We start from the raw sequence: 6,799 nt of genomic DNA, 5'->3' as shown, positions 1-6,799 counted from the left end.
GTGTTTATTCCCCAAGTACATCGTTGGCTATCTGAGAGTAGAGATTGTGTCTGATTTCATCACTGTAATAATTAATAATAATATTGATGTTTGAATATTAATTGTTTTTAAGTATTAATATATTAATAAATATTAATTATTAATAATGTGATGTATTTTGTTAGTTCTTTAATATATTTATATAATAATTACATTTGTATGAAAATATACATTTCAACAAATTATATGTTTATATTATTATATAAATATGACTATTTATTAATATGAATATGAAATATAAATAAATATAAAAATGATATGATAATTACTATATTAATAGTGATAATAATGATTATATTAATCTTAATATAGTACTAGGTTTGTGAAGTGCTTTACAAACATTTCATTTGATCCTCACATATAAGTGCCATCAAGAGTCCCATTTTACAGATGAAGAAACTGAGGCCTCAGTCTCAAGGAGATCAAGTGTGATAAAGTCACACAGCTAGTAGTGTCTGAGGCAGAATTTGAACTCAGGTCTCCCTGACTTCAGGCCCAGTGCTCTATCTATTGTACCCCCTGAGACCTGCAGAATCTCAACAGTGCTTTGATTATAAATGTTTAAGTTGAATCTCACTGTCTCTTATGGAACATGACCTTTTAATAGGTTACCATCCTTTCCCATGAGCCAGCCGCCCAACATTTCATGGGAAGAGCATCAGAACCAAAAGGAGGAAAAGAAATATAAAGATCAGATGACAGAGAGAGAGAAAGTATTTTGAAAGCTTTTAAAGTGTTTAAAGAACGTAGCTAGATGGTGCAGTGGTTAAAACATCAACCCTGAAGTCAGGAGGACCTGAGTTTAAATCTGGCCTTAGATACTTAACACTTCCTAGCTGTGTGACCCTGGACAAGTCACTTAACCTCAAGGGGAAAAAAAAGAATATAACCTCAGAAAGTCAAATCCTTGGCTGGGAGAAAGAGAAGTTTGATGGGTGGGAATTGGGGAGGGCTGGACAGAGAGGGCAGGCTGGAGATGAAAGAGATCCAAAAATCCCCTTTGGATTAGTAAATATGATGTAACATCAGAAGATAATGTTGAACCCTCGCCCTGGGTAAAAAGGTGGTGGACCATGGGTTTGGAGTAAGGCATGCCTTTTCATACATAATCAATGTGTTGATTGTTCTTTAATTGTATTTATTTGTTATAAGAGAAGTTTTGTTTGTTTGTTTGTTTGTTTTTTATTTAATAGCCTTTTATTTACAGGTTATATGTATGGGTAACTTTACAGTATTGACAATTCCCAAACCTCTTGTTCCAATTTTTCCCCTCTTTCCCCCACCCCCTCCCCCAGATGGCAGGATGACCAGTAGATGTTAAATATATTAAATATAAATATATAAAATATATTAAAATATAAATTAGATACACAATAAGTATACCTGACCAAAACGTTATTTTGCTGTACAAAAAGAATCAGACTCTGAGATATTGTACAATTAGCTTGTGAAGGAAATCAAAGATGCAGGTGTGCATAAATAGAGGGATTGGGAATTCAATGTAATGGTTTTTAGTCATCTCCCAGAGTTCTTTCTCTGGGCGTAGCTGGTTCAGTTCATTACTGCTCCATTGGAAATTGGTTGATCTCGTTGCTGAGGATGGCCAGGTCCATCAGAACTGGTCATCATATAGTATTGTTGTTGAAGTATATAATGATCTCCTGGTCCTGCTATAAGAGAAGTTTTTAAGAGCTGGAGAGAGGTACTGGGAAGTAACAATGATGTTTAAAAAGTAAAATATTTTAAAAACAAACATAAAGTGTTAGAGCGATGAATTTGGAGACCAAGGACCAAGATTTGAATGGGGAGGCTGCAGCCTCCTGGCAGATGTTGAGCAGGTGACTTTCCTCTTCCTCCCGGCCTCAGCCACTTTATGTGTAAGATGAGAAATGAGTGGGTTGGACTGGATGGCCTCTGAGCTTCCATCTCGCTCCGAGCCTGTTATTTTTACCCTAACGGCCTCAAGAAGGGATTCGCCAGGCTCATCGTGGTGACGTTTCCAAAACAAATGGAGGACTCTGGGTCCTCCCTTGTTCTCTGGCCCCTGGGCCCTCACCACAGCTGTTTTCACAGAAACCTCAGGCCTGAGCTGACCAGCGCCCTCTCATCCGCCAAAGAGCGGGTGGTTTTGATCTTAGCCCAGAGCCCCCAGCTCCAAGTACCTTCACTAGAAAAACATCCTGGAGAAGGATCTTTCCTCAAGTTTCTCAAGCAGCTTGTTTTGAATAGATTAGGCTGAGAGCTCTGTGTTTACCTAAGAAACTCTAGGATTACAAGGCAAACACAGTGGGAATGTGCCATTTCCCTCCCTCAACTTCGTCTTCCAAGTTTTCCATTTTATTAAGAGGAAAGGATTTGGGGGATCAGTCTTTTGCTAACACTGCCCCCACACATGGATCCACCATGCTTCAAAATCTTATTCAAATTCCCATGGGAGCCCTCCCTTTTGTCACCCCATCCCGTTTTTTGTAAATGTCACTTGGCTCAATTTCATGGGGATCAGGAAGCTTCACTCCACACACAGGCACATGTGGTCCCCTCTACTTCCTCAGGTGCCCCCCAAAAAAGGGTCTTAACAGCAAGATTAAGATATTTCCAAAGTACTTTTTTTTCCAACCGAAAGATTACGATGAAACTGACGGGCTGTGGAAGAAATATTGGATTGGGAGGCAGGGGCTCTGAGTGTCCTCATTATTTAGTCTTGTTTTAGTTGTGAGGGACTCTCCGTGATCCCATTTGGGGTTTTCTTGGCAGAAATAGAAGAGTGGCTTGCCATATCCTTCTCCAGCTCATTTTACAGACGAATAAACTGAGACAAACATGGACTTGCCTGGGATCATCAAGTTAATAAAAGTCTGAGGCCAGCTGTGAATTTAGGAAGAGTTTTCCTGAGTCCAAGCCCAGTGCTCTTTCCACTGTATTATTTTATGTGCCCCTTGGCAGCTCTTTTCACGGTGGAGAGCTGGGCCTGAAATCAAGAAGATTCATCTTCCTAAGTTCAAATTCAGCTTCAGACACTAATTAGGCAGCGTAACCCTGGCCAAACCATGTTTGCCTCAGTTTCTTCAGCTGGAAAATAATCTGGAAAAGGAAATGGCAAACCAGACCAGGATTTCTGCCAAGAAGACCCCAATGGGTCATGAAGAAATAAGGAAATCCAATTAGTCAATTCTTAAAGAAATTAATTCAGACTATTTAGTGAAAGGTCAAATACCAGAACTGAAGCTCAAGTATTTTGTCCACATCATGAGAAGACAGGACTCACTGGAAGAGATCCTGATGTTGAAAGAGATAGAAAGGGAATGTTAGTTAACAAGAAAGAATCATCGATTCCTTCCAATCACTTGTACTATTCCAGCCCCATCCAGACTTTACAGGGTCTGCTCCGGAATCATTTTACATTCTACCTCTATCGAGTGCAGCCTGGTTGGGCAAAGGAGCTCTTCCTTTTCATCTTCTCTCCTCCCCGGTGATTCTTTCCCTCTTGGCCATTCTCTGTCTCAGACTTTGGTAGCTGATGGCCCACTGGTCTGGCGCCCAGAGAGAGGAACACAGCAGCTGCAAAAGGAAGGGAATGGCAGAGGAGGGGAGGGCTAGAGACTGTCTTAGAAACAATAAATGTGAATTTTTTCGAGATAGTGGAGAACCAAAGGGTCTGGTCCCTAAAGGTTAACAAAGACTAGCACAAGACTGAACAACAACTCTATTCCAGCCATCACTATCACTGCCAGGGGTGGAGAGGAAGCTGGGGAGTTAAATGAATGAAATGACAGACTTTCTAGATATAACCCTTAGGTCAATATTATACAATGGTGATCCCAGTTTGCAGTAAAATTTTACTTGCCCACCAAAGCTATATTTATGAACAAAAGTCCTGACTTCATAGAACTTGGTGCATAATAAATGCTTGATAAATGCTTGTTTGACTGTTTCCTTAGCGGATAAATTCCTACTGTTTCTGGCATTCCCCACTCCCCCTCCACCCTTTGTCTTTCTGCTGGTTCTTATCTCTTCTTCAGAGAACAGATAAGCCTTCTGGAGGTCAGAATAGCCCACAGAGAAAAGTTAATGATTTTAAAAGGCTGCAGTAAAGCTAGTTTGGGAAATGCTACCCAGGGGCTGAGGGACACTTTGATGAATATCTATCTGGCTGTGGCCAGCCAGGGGCCAAAAGGCAGAAACTATCTGAGGCCTTCCGGAATCCCTGTGTCCCCTGGTTTGCCCTGAAATGATTTCTTGGGGGGAATCTGTCTCTCCAGAGGGAAGCTGAGCATCCCAATGCTTCAGTTCCACCCCCCTACCCCTCACCTCCCTGTGGAGCAATTCTAGTATCAACAGGATTCCATTTTGGAATAACCTCACACAGAAAGGGAATGTTAACAAGAAAGAATCATCGATTCCTTCCAATCACTTGTACTATTCCAGCCCCATCCAGACTTTACAGGGTCTGCTCCGGAATCTGGTTGGGCCAAAGGAGTTCTTCCCTTCTCTCCTCCCTGGTGACTCTTTCCCTCTTGGCCATTCTCTGTCTGTCACAGACTTTGGTAGCTGATGGCCCACTGCTCTGGGGCCCAGATTGAGGAACACACCAGCTGACTTTGGAGATGTCACAAGGCGCTGTTCAAAAGGAAAGAAGGCAGGAGTGTGAGGTTGTCCCGTCCAGAGCATCAGCTCTTGGCTTACAGACTCACCCTCCAGAGGGACATCCTCCAATGGCTACAAGAAGGGGTTCTGGGGAGGTGAATCTCTTCAGTGTAGCCTTAGAATTCCAGCTCAGAGCAGCCCGAGGATAATTGTGCTTGCTCTGGTTTGCACTGATAGTTCCATGAAAAGAGAGAGGATGGAAGAGATCCTAGTGGCCTAGGTCAGGGTATTGCCACTGGGGGTACAAAGCTAAAGCAACTCCATCTTGTTTGCAATTCCTCCATCTTGCCTCTGGCCCTGTTTGGATTGCAGGCCCAAATTCCCTACACACACACACAAACACACACACACACACACACACACACACCCCATTACCTTCCCCACTGCTGCAACAGCAAGGATAGTCCTATCTATTAAGGCATGGTGACAAAAAACAGCTAACCTAAAGAAGAGTTTTTCTGGTTATTAGCCCTTGCAAGGGGCCTGTCTAATCAAAGGACGCCATCTTCTCTATTCCTACCCTATTAGGTCCCAGAGAAGGACTTGTCCAGTCCTAAGGTACTTCATGCCCAACTCCTTCTGCCTAAATTGAAACTCGTACAAATTTTGTCCTTTTGTTCCTTCAGGAAGTCTCTACCTGTGCAAGTGGGGCTCTGTTGTTGATATATATAAATTCCCATTGGTTCCTAAAGTTATGGTATTGGGTTTTGATGTTTAAGTTATGATTGTGGTTTGTAATGGTACCAACAAATTTTACCCACACCATCTATTCCATGGCATTTAACCATGTTTTTGTACTCTAACATGTATTTACAAGAGACATACTTCAAACAGACAGATACCCAAGAGTTAAAATAAAGGGCTGGAGCAGAATCTTATTATTGTACAATGGAAGTTTTTTTTTTAAATGGCAGATGTAGTAATTATGCTCTCATATAAAGCAAAAGCCAAAATAAACCTAATTAAAAGAGATCATCAGGGAAACTACATATTGCTTAAAAAAAAAGTGCCACAGAAAATAAAGCACTGCCAATAATAAATATATATGTACTAAATAGCATGGCATGCAAATTCTTGATGGAAAAGTTAAATGAACAATAAAACCAACTTCTGGGGGACCTCAATTTATCCTCTCACACTTAGATGAATCTAACCATAAGATAAATAAGAAGATTAAAAGGTTAACAGAATTCTATGAAATATAGATATGATAGATCTTTGGAGGATATTAAATGGGAATAAAAAGGAATATGCCCTTTTTCCAACTGTACATGGCACCTTCACAGAAATTGACCAAATCAGGACATGAAACCTCACAGACAAACGCAGAAAAGCAGAAGTATTAAATGCTTCCTTTTGGGACTATAATGCAATAAAAATTATATCCAATATGAAAAGGCTCCTCTTTCATGTATATCAGAAAGCAAGCCTTCCCCAAGCTTTTATGAGTTGACTAGGATGCCACCAGAGCCTAATGGTAGAGTGGAAATCAGAAAAGATATAAATAAATAATGGCAAAAAACCAATATTTAGCATATCTATTGTTTGTTTACAAATATTTGCTTCTGAAGCATCAGAGAAGTAAAAGCTTTAGAGCTAGAAGGGATCTTAGAGGGTTCTAGTCCATATTCTCTCTAAAGAGATGAAAAAATAGAATTCTGGAGAAGTTACAGGGTTAAAACAAGGTCAAAAATGTTCAAGGTGAGGATCTGAATCTAAGTCTTCAGACCAGATTTCATTCTTTCTACTGCATTGGGATGGTAGCTGTTGTTCTCCTGTTCATTTACTCAGTCAACCATTTTCCAAGTTCTCTAAAAGATGATCTGGAGACCAATCTCTGTCCAGTTTCTATTGATTCCTAATCCTGAAACACCCAAATAAGTGAGTTTGTACATGGGTAATAGAGAAATCTACTCTTCTTATCCAACAGTCAATCCCCTATCAGCTGGAGAAATAGGAGGCAAGAGAGAAGGGGGTATGAGTCAAAGAATTAGACAACTCAAGCACCAGGAATAATTACTCTGCCTTTTAAAAAGTGACCATCTCCTCTGCCATAGATATTACAAAATATTTCTTCAAGATCCAGTTCATAAACCACAACCTCCATAAAACCCTC

Source organism: Sarcophilus harrisii, chromosome 5, assembly GCF_902635505.1.
Source record: "Sarcophilus harrisii chromosome 5, mSarHar1.11, whole genome shotgun sequence".
Classification (NCBI taxonomy): Eukaryota; Metazoa; Chordata; class Mammalia; order Dasyuromorphia; family Dasyuridae; genus Sarcophilus; species Sarcophilus harrisii.
The sequence above is the reverse complement of the archived record's forward strand: the minus strand, read 5'-3'. Positions refer to the sequence as shown.